The sequence below is a fragment of the Astatotilapia calliptera genome, chromosome 15 (genome assembly GCF_900246225.1).
Source record: "Astatotilapia calliptera chromosome 15, fAstCal1.2, whole genome shotgun sequence".
In the NCBI taxonomy this organism is placed as follows: Eukaryota; Metazoa; Chordata; class Actinopteri; order Cichliformes; family Cichlidae; genus Astatotilapia; species Astatotilapia calliptera.
Window position 1 is genome coordinate 12,956,197 of NC_039316.1, and position 14,646 is coordinate 12,970,842.

Here is a 14,646-nt window from a genome sequence, read left to right on the forward strand (position 1 = left end):
GTGTATAACTTAACGTTTATACGAATAACTTTCCAAAACCAACAGTTTGACAGTACCACACAGTTCCTGTTGTGATTAGCCGGCTGTGGTGGTAATAAAGCAGCCAGTTTTGTTTTCCATTCTGCATAGAAGTATTTCTGCTAGTTTTCATATGAAAGTGCAAAAATATAAATGTCTTCCTGGTGAGACAGACTGAAGACGTACACAGTTAGACCAAAATATAAATAACACTGCATCTTCTCACTGATCTCCATTGTGGTCAGTTAACCTCTCATATGAAGTGTTTCGTTTTCTAGGAAGCCCCGCCCCTGCAGTAGACATTTAAATAACAAGAACAACACCTGTTTCCTACTGCAAGTCATGATGTCTGTTTTGAAAAAAAAAGGCCTATTGCCAACCCAGAAAGGCTTAAGCGAATGCTACACAACTGCCAGAACTGGTTTACTGAAACAGAGAATGAAAAGATAGTTTGTCCACGTCTTGGTTTAGATCTTCATTGTAAAAAAGAATGATACATTGTTTCTTTCTTTAGATTGACACATTGTTCACCATCGTCTTCCACCAAACATTAATACAAGTCACAGTATCTTTCACATCTTTATTGAAAGTACTCACTGAACTGTTGAAAGTGCCACAGGATAAAATAAGTGCCTCTAAAACCTAGATTTAACAGCCTTTTTGAGCCTCCTATAGCACCAGTAATCACATACAAAGACAACAGCGTAATTTTAGGCCCTTCTTTTTTACATAGCTGCTCCCGAGTAGCCATAGTCACAGCATGTTGGTCATAATTGGCTCAAGCCCAATCAAGTTTAAGCACTGGGCCTCTCCAAAAGTGTTTTTAAGTTTTCTCTTAGATCAGGCACTACACTATGACCACCTTGCCTAATACCTCGTTAGTCCACTTTTTGTTGGCAAAACAGCCGTGACCTATGAGGCCTGAACTGCAAGATGTTAGCAACACATCCTTTCGAGGTGGGTTGTTTGTCCAGCACATCCCACAGACGCTCAAGTGGATTGAGAGCTGAGGAATTTGGAACCAAAAATCAACATCTCAAACGCATTGCTTTACTCCTCAAATCATTCCTGAACCGCTTTTGCTTTGTGGCAGGGTGCATCATTCTGCTGAAAAAGACCACAGCCATCAGGGAATACCATTTCCATGAAATATTGCACATGGTCTGCAACAATGCTTAGGTAAGTGGTAAATGTCAGAGTAACATCAATAAGGTTTCCCAGCAGAACATTGCTCAAAACATCACACTGCCTCTGCCAGCTTGCTTTCTTCCCATAGTGGACCCTGGTACCGGGTTTTCCCCAGGTAAGTAACGCACCTGGCCATCCATGTGTTGTAAAAGAAGACCAGTGATGGCTATAAGCTCGTTGATTTGCTCATTGCCTCAAATATGTGGTGATGGCTTGTTGGATAGCAGAAGCTTCTCCGGGGTAGTCACCTCATCTGCTTAATAATTTGCATAAAAACCGACTCATAAGAAATGTTAAGAAGCTCCAGTGACTCCTCTAATTTGCTCTTTGGTCTTTACTCAGGCTCGCTTTACATCACTGAGGTAGGGCACACAATTCTGTGGTGAGTAACCACAGTACTAAATCGTGTCCACAGTTTTTCTGACTCAACTAATCATCATTTAAATTCAGATTGCTGTGTAAAAAGTGTCTGACCTCAAGTCTTCTGAGAACAGCCATTACATTTAATAATTTTACATCCCTACAGTGCTCCAAAATGGCCGACTTAGCTTAGGGGATAACTCAAAAACCATCTTAAATGTCCACACTTTGACTAGTTTTTCGGCAGTTTTCTGTATCAGTCAGCAAGTCACTCATGCCACCAGTCAGAAAATTATTTCTTGCCTTTGTAATCAAATATCCTAGAGCTGTTTATGTGTCCTAAGTACTGTTGGTGCTATACTTAAGGGGTTATGTACACTCATCTAACATATTTTGTTTATCTTTCTGTAACTCTGGGGACCAGTTTTTCTAAAAGAAATGTCTTCAAAGGATATTCTCATGTCTTATACCAGTATATAATACTATAATACTAATACCCACCCACCCTAATAATTACACTTAATTGCTCATTCTTGTTCTACAGATTGGAACACCCCTGCCTTTCAAGTTCCCGTGTTCTCCAACAGCATATGATCATCTTCCTTACAACCCTCCCTTACTCAGAGGTAGCTATATTTAACAGCCCTATAACCATAAGTCATGATCTAACAGGGAGTCTGATACAGAAATTTAAATCCAGATGTACAACATCTGAACATAACTCAAAGGATATAAAAAAAAAAAAAGCCATCCAACATATCGCTAAAATCAAGTTAAACCAACTTACTAGTGTGGGCAGATGTTTAAAGATAGCAGACCCAGTCCTTATTCCATTCACCCTTTTCTAACCTTTCCAAACTCCTCCTTTGGGCTCTGACAGGTGAATATCTCCACTCACCCACTCATGGACTCACGCAGTTGACATTAAAGCTTGAGATTGTTGAGCAACTCTCCTTTCAAACACGAAATGCTTGAACTGTAACTGAATCTCAAGCCATTTATGAATTAGGTGAACATGTTTTCAGGGGTAAAGGTTACCAAAAGGGACACAGGTGAAACATACTCTTTACAATGAATGCAATGAATGAGAACATTTGTAGGTTAATAGACTCTAAATAAAAAAAGGAATAGGGGTCTAAAAAAATCAGGCCAAGTCTAAAGTGCCTTAAATTATAAGTGTCTTAAAATACATGTAGTTTTAAACTTGGTTTCCTTGGTATGTACCTGAATTTGATCCTAGAAAACCTATATGTAGACATAAATTATATAACGAATATTTAGCAATAGTAACACTCCTTTGTGTGATGCTACATGAAGGCTCCAGATTGATCTACTAAGTATGTAATAGTATACTTTCAATGTGATCACCTATAAATGTAATTTTCCCTGGATCAGACCACAGATAGACTGAACTTCAGTGCTAAAACACAGCAGAATAAAAGAGATTAACCTTCTTGTGTAACGCAACACAAGTGACCTGTATGCAGAATGGGGTGGCAGTATTATTGGTGGCAATAAGTAGGTGTCTTTGGCAGGAGTGTTGTTAAGCAAGTGCCAAGTTGGCTGGCTGCGCAGCCCCTGAACGACGGGGACCTATGTTGTGGTGGAAGGGTCTCGTTGGCTTCGAACCCCAAATATAATCTGAGCACTCTATTTATCCTCGCTGGCAACCTGAAACAACGCAGAGCATGTATTATCATTTCTATTATTAGCAGTCTGTACAGTTATTTATAAATGGATGCAGATGATCAAAGCTGATTGGCTTCCCAGTGACACTGTCAGGGTCCCTGTGCCTACCCGGTCGGCTCAGTATGGCTACATATGTTTTTATTTTCTTTTTTGTTCCTGCTCTCTCCCTTCCCCTCTTTTCCTCCTCCCTCTGCCTGGGCGGAGCTCACCTGTGGGCTCCTGCCCTTGGCCCACGCACCTGGTCGCGATCACGCACCTGTGGCTCATCACGAGAGTGTTCCAGCTCCTTTATAAGATGGCAGCTCTGCGTTTCTCGTTGCTGGATCGTTGCCGACCCTCAGTGTAATCCCAGCTCAGTTACCTCTATTGTGTTTTTTCAGCGATTTGCCTTTATAATCCCTTCGTGTCTCTGTGTACAGATTCCCTGGACCAACCCCTGTGTTACCTGAGTGATTGGAGTATGAAGAGGCGCGTGAGGGGTGGACGGAATGAGTGTGTGACTTTCGGCGTCTTTCCCATTCGTGTGTGGACCCCCGGAGCCCGGCTTTCCCCTCACCTTTGTAAATAGATCACCTGGTGTATTGTAATAAAGACTCTTGTGCTTTCAAGACCTAGAGCCTGCACGTGAGTCCGTTCAGTCCCGTTGTGACAGACTCCTGTTTCACTGTGTTTAAGTGTAAGTGAACCAGCACCCCAGGCCAAACTCAGAAGACCATTTTATTGGTATCATACTATAATATTATGGTAATGTAAGCACTCTGTTTAGCAAAGCAATGTGTGAAGATGAAATAAAATGGTTTATCACACTAACTTGTTTTTAGCAGATATGTACTACTGAATCATTTGTGTATTTCTCACAGAACAAGCCGGTACACTCAGACTGCTTATGAACACCTGGTAAGATTAAAACTATCTGCTATTTTATCTACCCTTCATTTATACAGGGCGGGTTGGCAGAACATCCATGTTTATTAATAGCAGATCCCTGGTAGTGAAATAATAAAACAAGAATAGACAGTATTAAGAATCCCTGAATTTTTTTTTTTTTTACATCAACATATATATATGTGTGGTTTAGAAAGATATTGAGATGGTTCTGGGAATACCGAGTTTTTCTAAGTAAATTGAAGAAATGGACTGAAGGAGTTTTCCTTTAAAAGCAAAAGAAATCATTAAAAGACCCACTAGACTGCCTGAAATTTGCTTTCTCATGAAGCTCATAAGCAAGGCAATGCCAGCAAGTAAGTTTGTAATGCTGACATTTACATGGTCGTAGTATCTAAAATAAGAGCTACATAAAGTTTAGAGAGCCGTGCAAAATATGTGGGCACTTTGGGTGCTTGGATTCTTATCCATTAATGATTTATTCACTGTAACGACAACCACAAACAGAAAGGGGGCTTAAAAAATCTTTAAAAAACTGGGTGAAAGTATAACAAGAAGAGCTAATGAAGGCCAGTCACATTTTACTGGTATTAAAATAAGATGTTAAATGAGAAACAGGAGCTTGGAACAACATTTTAGGAACAACTTCTGGTGGGAAGTCAGACACACGATGTACGTGACTTGATCAGTTATGTAAATTTAACCAGTTCTGCCGGTTAAATTTACATAACTGGTCAAGTCACCTACATCATGTCAAGCTGACACCAAGATTCTGTCAGAGTTTTTCGGTCTACACCAACACTAACTGTTTACATGATCAAGCAGCTGCAACGAATTACCAGGAACCAAATCTATATCATCAAATGTTCAAAAGCGATTTCCTAAAAGTGTTTATGATCAGAAGCTTCTGATAATGGCATGTAGCGAAGTAGATTTTAGATGCTGGCAGGCTAAGGGGAAAGAATGTTGGTTCCTAGAAACACCCAGTTTATTCAGCTGAAGAATGAAAGATTTCAAATGACAGATTTCTGAAGCTAAACATCTTAATGTTACCTTTGCCTTTTTTTTTAACACACGCATTTTTCTGAATATGTTTTCAAGTAGATAAAATTGGTCCCAGAGTTGTTTTTATATTGTTTTAGAAAGAGTGGCAAGTATTTGTGGAACATATCAGAGAATATATATGTATTCTCATTGCCCATGTTTTATTAAGTCTTTAGTTTTTAACTTTTCATGCAAATATCTAATTAACTAGTCCCATGTCAGCAGCTCAGTACACTTAAGCATGTAGACATGGTCAAGACAACCAGCTGAAGTTCAAACCGAGCATCAGAATTGATTAATTAATTCTTGAGAATGTTTTCAGTATTTTGTTGAAACTGTACCATGACGAATTTTTCCAGTTCTGAAGGCAAAACGAGGTCAAACCCTGAACAAGCAAGGTATGCATATGCAATAAAGTTGTGTGTGTATGTGTTTGTGTGTGCAGAGTAATATGGTGGATGCTCATGTGATAATTGAAACCCTGAAGTCATCGTATGTACAAATAATCACTGTAAGCACAATAGGTAAATTTTATCTAAAAGATACAGTAGACTGTGGTTTTAGTCGCCTCTAGACTTTCTGTGAATTTCACCAAGACCATAATCTGCCTTTCTTTTGAGTGTTCTGAGTAGTTAACCAAACCAGGAAAAAGTTTGCTCATGCTCAAACTGCAACGATCAGATACGGCACTGCATAAGTGCTCGTATAAAAACATTTCCCCTTTATGTTAAATATGACAAACGTGTCAAAAGATGTGTCAAAATTCACATCAGCAGCTCTGTAGATATAACACCTCACTAAGCTAAACTAAATGCTAAAACAAAGTGTGAAAAAACTAAACTAGAAAACTAAGTGAAAGGACAAATCTGAGGAAACACAGTTTATTAGGACTGAGGTATGTAAATCACAGTGAATCAAGTTGTCAATATTTTCATATCTGTACTAAATATTCTAAATCTTACCTCTGGCAAATACCACCAATACAATATGTAGTAAAGCATGAAACTACCACTGAAACTAATGAAAAATAGACTTGAGATTAAACTATTTTAAAACAATAAAAACCAAACTGAAAAAAATACATCAAAAACTGCACTGATTTTAACTTTATTATACTGATTTGTGAGTGTGTGTGTGCAGACAGCTGCAGACACGAGGGAAGTGTTGTTTTTATTATACTTTTTCGTAGTCTGATAAATGGATGCGTGTGAGCTGATGTACATTAATACAGAATCTGTAGGTAAGGGCTTTCTGGTTTGTGTTTGTACTTCCTGTATATTGACCAATTATAGTCTTTGTTTGATCCTTGTAAGGGTGTACTTAGCTTTTCACAGCTCTGCATAGAATCGTGTGAAAAACACCCTTACTGCTTCAATGAGAACTGAGAGCATTAGTAACAAAAAATCAAATGCACTTGTTTAATTGAGCATTGGCATGAGTAAGTGTGAGCACCTCTAGATGAAGTTTTGGGAATTTGTTGGTCTGGAGAACTCAAGTGTGTGTTGACACAATTTCTCAAGGTCATACTATGCAGTGCTCAGAAAACTGCAAAACAAAAATCAAGAGCTATATCCTAGACTCTTCAGGCCTCAGTTACCATGTTAAATTTAAAATGTTCTTTAACAAGTGTGGCTTGTTGGGGGGAGTTGCTGAAAAGATGATGACAGCATGGCTTAGGTTTGCAAAGTTGCAAATGAGCAAATCACAAGACTTCTGGAACAATGTCTTTTCTCAACGCCATGTTTGGAGGAAACCACACACAGCATATCAGGGCAAATACCTCGTACCAAATGTCACACTCAGTTCCACGTGACCTGGACACCTTGCAATCAAAGTCAACCACAAACTCCTCTGTATGCCAAAGTATGCTGAAGTCAAATGTGAGGCTAACTGCCCAACAGCTAACGTTTTGCTGAAATCGGGTCATGCAGCAGGACAAAGATCTTAAGCAACAACAGAATGACTGAAAAAGGAAAGGCTCAAGCTGTTCCAATGGTCAGCCAAAGTCTGAAACTCAACCACATCAAAATGCTGTGGAAACCTCAATGAACTCAAGTAACATCACCAAAGTGGAGTGGACTAACACTCCTTCACAATGGTGTGACTGATAAGTCATATAAAAAACAATTACTTTATGTTATAGCTGACACTGAATTGGGAGTGTACTTAGTTTACCACAGGTTTGTACAGGGTCGTGGGAAAACTGGATGCTTGAGGTTTTGACTGAAGATGATCAGACATCATCTGACGACAGTGTAGCTTTTGCTTCAAAGTTAATAGGTATAGGGTCATAGCTTCATTAAATTAAAATTCAGGTTCCATGATGACAGGCAGAAACTCTTTAGGATCACCAAAGCTACTGCAGTTCATCACATCCAGCGGTTTTTGAGAAATGTCTCTTTAGCTGCATTTTTGATAGTTGTGATGTAATTACGCTCTCGAAAAATCTTTCTGTTGCAAAAACCACTTATAGAAAAGTTCAATACAACCTCCCACAGTCACTGATAGCATTTAGCCTTCAGGTTTTTGCTTTTACATCTGTCCAAGTCATTCATTTTCATCATTTCATAGACATTTTCTATGCTGCTTACAGCATCCGTCTTTTTACATTTACACAGTTAAATCAATATCTCTAATCTCTCAAACCTGTTGTCATAGGAAACTGGCAGCAGGTGGATGCTGCTGCTGCTGCTGCTGCCTCTGATGATGTCAATGACGCGGTGAGATTTGTTTTTTTCTATTTCGTTTTGAATGCTCAGCAGGACGATAAGCTAATGTGGCAACCATTTTCTCTCTTTTGTGAGATCTTGAACTGGATTATAATAAACTGCCTTCCTTTCATAAATGTCACACCATGGAAAACATGACAGTGTGTGGCTTCGTGTATCTGTTGTGAGATAATGTCAAACTTTGATCTCAAACACAGTGAAGTGGTTAGGCCTTTTTTTTGACACTCAGCATGGAAAATGTGACTGATCGAGGTGCGGTATTCACTGGCCCAGATGAAAGACCCAAACCACTTCCTGTCTTCAGCAAGGTGCAGACTCAGAGACACATTTAGCGCTAAACAGGAAGATCTCAACCTTATGTAACCTTGGAAGACACTTCTCACACATGCATTCATTTAGCAAAGACACGAGAGAGAAGTGTTTAAATTACAAATTAGCCCATTTACTAATTGCTGTTTTTTAGTCTTTAACATGCAAAACGCTGGCCTCTCCCTCTAGTATTTCATCCCATCTGGCTATTAACTTTATTCCTCTTTTAATGCTGAGCATTTAATAAATGGAAAATTTTTGCTACTGATGGTTTCTAACAGGGAATGGCACAGATGGGCTTACTGCAGACTCAACAGCTTGAAAAGCAACATGTCCAGCAATGGCAAGCAGGGACACTGCCAAAGATTCAACAGCCTGTCAACCTATATGCTTCTTCACTTTGTGCATATTTATCAGCTTCTCTTCCATTAGGCTGCAACGCAAACAACACGCAGCCTCAAACATATCTTACCTCTTTAAGCTTAATGGGCCAATTATGACTCTCACCGTCACTGGAAATCGTTTTCATTAGCTTCATTAGACAGTTTAATTGAATGAGCAAGATGCTAACCAAGCACCGACGCCGGCTTTCCAAAATCACTCTCTGCTCATCGTTAAGGCTGTGTGACTATCATTGCACGAACTGTCTGAGCTTCGAGGGTCCAACAAAAACAAAAAACAAAAAGAAAGAAAGAAAGAAAAAGAAAACTGTCAGCCCAGGCTGTCGATGCATTATGGCGCCTCCCTCGGAAATACTGTCACGCCGTGACTGCCTTTGTTTACTTTTGGATTTTGCTGGATGGAAATTCGGTTTCCTGTCTAAACTTTTGTACAAACTGACAGTATGTGACAAACAGGAGTTTCACAATTCAGCGTGTATTTTAGTTTAGCAACCTCACGCACTGAGAAAATCCTAAAATACTTGTGTGTGATAAGATCAGTGATACAACAGGGTAGCCAACACTGGTAAACACATTTTAGAGCTGAGGTGAACTGTTAGTCGTCACTTGGCCAGCATAAAATCAGATTTCACCCACCAGTTTGAAGCTGATAGGACGTCCGATGATGACACGACAGAAATTAACACATGAACTGAGTGACATTTAAAACAATTTGAGTGCCTGTTATTTAACTCGACAAATACATTCGGGTTTAATGTTTGAACTTTAAAAGAATACATCTTCTAGCCTAAATGACTCCAGCTGCTTTAAGAAGTCAAACTTAAACCAGACACTTTGGCTTGATTCAGTCAAACTGAAATGTCAGGGTTTTTCTCATTTCCCACTGTAATTGAGTTTTGACAGGCTCTTTCACTGTTTCACATCAACTACTGCTTCTTTGCCTCTTCTGTAAGATGTTTCGCTCCAACTGCAAATCGGTGCCAACAGTTTAACTAATGTCTTCTTTGAATTTATTGTTAGAAGCTCGTCTGGAGAGGTAATCTAAATGCAGGACACAGGAATCCTCGCAAAAAAAAGAGGGAGTACATGACTGTAACTAACTAAGTAATTAACACTAGCACTGTGCATGAAGCTAGAGAGAGGACGGTGGGTGCAGAAAAGCAGAGACACAAAGGGGCGCAATAAACCCAGCAGAAAACAGGGACCATGATATTGATGCTTAGCTCACTCATTTTTAAATACTTATACTTGCACTCATGAATCAAAATTTTCACTCATGAACTTAAACATCTGAGAAAATAACTCAAAATGTCTGGCAAATCTTTTTTGCCAGACACTGTGTTTTGCCAGACAAAACTGTAAAACGTTTTGGGGCTTTCTCCACCCATAAGTAAAGATCTGAGGTAATTATCTGAAAAATTAATCCTACTTACTCACATTACTGAGAAAATAACTTGAAGTAGTTGTTTGCACTTAACGTGCTGGAGACTTGCAGCTATCTGGTTATTAAGTCTGACGTCACTAGCCGTGTCTGGGCCTAAACTCCGCTGCAGGTCCATATATCAAACGATCACTATGGCATTACTGAGAGTTGAAAAACTGTCTAAAGTCTTTCATCTTTAATAAAATGATCAGCGTTCTGCTCTACCAGGTGTAACAATTGAGTTTAACATCCAGGCATCCATGAAAACGGAATTTATGACATTTAACGGAGTTAGAAGTTAGCAAGAAGTTAGCTCGCTAGCTTCTATCTAAATACAATATAGCATGTCCTGACTGCGGAGTTTTGGAAACAAATTAAAACGTACAGCTCTGTTATCACTTCCAACATAAATGAAGACAGAAAACTAAACAGCAGTGACGTTTGTAGGGTTACTGAAGTTTGGTTAGCTGGTATATAATGATGTGCTACGCGACCGCTAGCGACACAGCTATGTTAGCATAATATAAACAAGCTAACTTTTTTTTCCACTCGATAAAAGTTAACGTGAGTGTTCTCGGTGGTCAGGAACAAATGTAATCGCATGGCAGGATGCTGTAAAAGGACCAAACTTCAGCCAGGAGAACAACTGAGATAATCCATCCACAATACAAGGTTAGTCATTCATATACTGCTGCATGGGCTGGGCTGTAGTTACATCCTAAGGTTTTAAAAACTGAGCTTAAATAAATGATTAGCGATAATAAAAGCCGAGGGAGGTCAACAGTGATCACTGACTGTTTTAGGAGCTTTTTGAGATTAAATAGAAGAAAATACATAACATTAAACATGTTAACAACACAAAAGCCATATTAAACGCAGACTACTTTAGGCCCGGAAGTAGGATTCGTCACGTCATCACTTAACAACCAGATAGACTAAATATAAATACTGAGAAACTGGAAACAGGGGACATTTGCTTTCAAAATAAAGGTAGGTCAGAATTTCAGGTTATTGTATAAAATTTTGACTTACTAACTCAAACTTCTGAAAAAAGAAATGACTAAAAATTCAGAAAGATTACATTAAATTTCAATTTACCTCTGCAAATCAAGGGGAAAAAAATCCTAGTCGGTGGCAGAAACGAGCTTCCGCACATTTGAGTGTTTGCAGACAAGTTTTTGTCTTCTGAAACCCTCTTTCAGCATTTGTGCCATTTCAAATATATCCACTGCGTGCTATTTTCATCAGAATTAGCAACTTTTTTTGTTTTATTAAAATGTATTCAACTTTAATTAAAAAGAAACACTTAAATGAGATATTATCCCAGAGTGATGTGTTGGTTTAGTTAACAATGACAGAAATTAAACACATTAAATCCCCAAAATAACCAAGCTCACTGTGTCAGCGTGTTTAAATTATAATTAGAAATACATTTATAACCCATTTCATAAGTCATCTTGTGATGCCCACCTCTGAGGGGAGTTCCAGCTGAAGGCTGAGAAGTACTGAATTAGCCGATGACTGCATGCAGTGAAAATAAAATAATAAATTTCTCCTGAAAGTGTTGCCTGAGTGAGGAGGGCCGTCACTGTGACGGATTACCAGAAGAGGTATAGTTTACACCGAACAATAACAGCTCCATCACCAAACTCATAACAGCCCTATTTTCTCTGAGTTGGGCTAGTCTGCTCAGTATTATTCATTCAAGCTGGCATGTCCCTCCGCCTGAGGAAGGGTGACTCATCCTCATGGTCACTTAGCAACTACCAAATATTGTTTAGTTAACAATCAGAAAAATTTAAACATTTGCTCTCACTTGCTCGCATACACACTCATGCTTATAATCTGTATTTTCAAGGAGGGAACCTCACTGTCTCCGATACACTGTAGTTCTTTATGTGTAATATAAAGTATTGGTCATGCTTTCTCAATAATAGCAAATACTGTCATTCTGCCTGCAGTGGGATCCCAATTTAATTGTGACCTTAACCCAGGATGGAAGCGTATCATACACATGGATGGATTTACACGGCTGGGGGTTTTGCATAATGTTCCCTGATATTTATACCCATCACCCTCAGTGAGCGTGTGTTTAATAAACGTCCGTGTCCTCTCAAAGGTTATAAACCAAACTTCTCAGTCTTGACCTTCAAGTGGAGAAACTTATCGGATGCACTCGCTGCCCTCGACCAAAAGGATAAGACAATATAAATAACAATGACTCTCTGCGCCCGCTGCTCATCGTGTCTAAATAGCAACTGTTTCCAGGACAGGGGAGGTCACCTGCTGCATGGCTCTGTGGGAGCCAGGCCCTTTTAGCTCTTAAGAGGAGGTTGAGCTTTAGCCTCTCTTTGCAGCTGCCCCCCCAGCTCTAGACGATTACTGCAACAAACAGAAAGTGATATTCTGTGAGTTTCTAGTATTAATTTCTTTGTCTCTCCAGGCTCACTTATACATACAGCTCATGTTAACTGCCCATCTTGCCTCTTTTATTCTACACAAGCTGTTGCAGCTGTCAGAAATGTAAAATGCTCCACTTCCTGTGTGACTGAGGGTGATTTTGCTGGGGAAAACTTGCCAGATACCAGGTGTATAGAATAGCATATGCAAAACCTTTCCTGAGTAGGCTAATGAATATTAAATGTTCAGTGAGAAGTAAACAAGCGCTGAACTTTGTTTTTGTATTTTCCTCAGGACATTGTTAATTCTCTTGGATGTTTGAGCTTCACTATGCAGAATGATGCACTGACAGTTAAAGCGAGGAAGCTTTCATAAACATGCCACGGATCGTTTTTTATTCACCAATTACGTTCATACAGAGCGCAGCGAAATGATGTCACCGCTGATTTTGTGCTGTTTAAGGTAGTTAGCCAAAAACAAATGGAAGTTTGCATTTTAACTCGATTTTAGATTTAAATCAAAACTGTTATATGTACAGTAGGGATCAGAAGTTAGATCCACTCATCGTGGGCATGTCATGGTAATTTGGGGCTTTTATGATTTCTTTGAACTGTTCTTTTTGCAGTGTGGATTTGTTGTTCAGCATATCTAATCGCTTTAAAAAGGAGAAGTGGGTGCACAAGTGTGTATTTATTTTGGATTTTCTCTAATGCCCACAGGGTCAAAGACATACATACAGGATCAAATATATGATATTTGGTTAAATGTCCCTTAGATAGTTGCACCTCAACCAGATGCTTTTAGTAGCTATCGACAAGCATTTAAATTGAATTGAATTGTTGCCAAAGACCTGGCTTTTAAGCTTAGCCCACAAATTTTCATGTAGGGTTGAGGTCAACCATTTTGGAAGTTTAATGGCCCATTTGGGGTGGCTGTAGCTCAGAAAGTCATCTACTAATTGGAAGGTTGGTGATTTGATTCCTGGCTGTTCCAGTCTGCATGACAGTGTATCCTTGGGCAAACCCAAGTTGCTCTCTGATGCATCACTATCAGATAGAAAGCACTTAGCTAGAAAAAGCATAGAAAAAAGTGCTGGTGTGAGTAGATAAATGAAACATGTTGGCTTGAGTGGTAAAGCGCTATATAAGAACCAATCCCTTACCATTTTTAAAGAACTGCAGATTCCAGGATCATCAATTTAATCAAGTGTACACATTAGTGGCGGTGTATTGTTATTTGTATGGTTATTTCTGACCTTGTGTGGATTAGAGGAAATCCAAAATAAATTCAGACCTCTGCACCCAATTGGTTTTTAAAGTCATGAACTTCAACAGCAAACAAAAAATCGGATCTACTGAGAAATATATATCATGGCATGAAACTTGACATGACACATCATCTTGTGTCTGAAGACGTTTCGTTATGAGTGTGACTCTATGTGTTGTTTTCAGGTTAAGGAGAGAATTTTAAATCAATCAGATGCCTTCTAGTATTCTTGGTAAGATAAGAATCAAATCATCTAAAAGGCCTAAAATTTAAAAACAGCACAGTTCTTTATGTGTTAGAGGTATGACACTGAAAAACTATTTTGAAGGCAAAAAGCTTCTCAGAGCTTATCTAAAATTTGAGTTTAAGGCAAACACCTACGGGCAAATTCAAAACAATCCTAGTTCACAGAAAAATTACACAAGTGTGAAGTACAAACCCGTAGAATAGATACTCGTGTACTCGTGAATTCTGGATTTCCAATGAATTTGGGGGATCTTCTAACCAGGTAAATGACTTTCTTGTGAGACTAACACTTAAAAAAAAATAAAAGAGGATTATTGCGTTTTCAGTCATAATGTGACCGTCAGACTCTTGGTAAATATAAGAAAGGTTACATACACTGTGTCCCAAAGCGCTCCTGTAGGAAAGAATTGGGATGCGTTATCCTCCAGCCAGGTAGGAAAATTTATTTGCATGTGGTGAAGTTTCCTCTTTTATCAACACGGTGTAAATTAGGTCAGCTCGATACATGACACTGACATCATCACAAATGCTTTGCATACACTGAACCAGTACAGCAAGTAGTTCCACTAGTAAAGATTCTGGTGTCAGGTATCTTCTGTTATGAAAACATGCAGTGACCTGGGCGTTACTGACTTTTAAAGAGTGAAAGATGGGAAAAAACTCACGCACTGGCTAAGTTGCTGAAAAT

The 14,646-nt window shown here is 39.0% G+C and overlaps 1 protein-coding gene and 1 long non-coding RNA gene across 2 annotated transcripts in view; one reads left to right on the forward strand and one right to left on the reverse strand.

Moving 5' to 3' along the window:
• The window catches only part of dusp10 (dual specificity phosphatase 10), a 28,616-nt gene extending 14,217 nt beyond the window's left edge, over positions 1-14,399 (reverse strand). The window contains exon 1 of the mRNA XM_026142825.1: positions 14,334-14,399. The gene's annotated coding sequence lies outside the window, so the exon portion shown is untranslated. The remainder of the gene's footprint in view (positions 1-14,333) is intronic.
• LOC113006707 (uncharacterized) lies at positions 3,445-3,863 on the forward strand. The gene is made up of 2 exons (XR_003269794.1): positions 3,445-3,597; positions 3,675-3,863. It is a non-coding gene; the product is annotated as an uncharacterized LOC113006707 (long non-coding RNA).
• Positions 14,400-14,646: the final 247 nt, after the last annotated feature.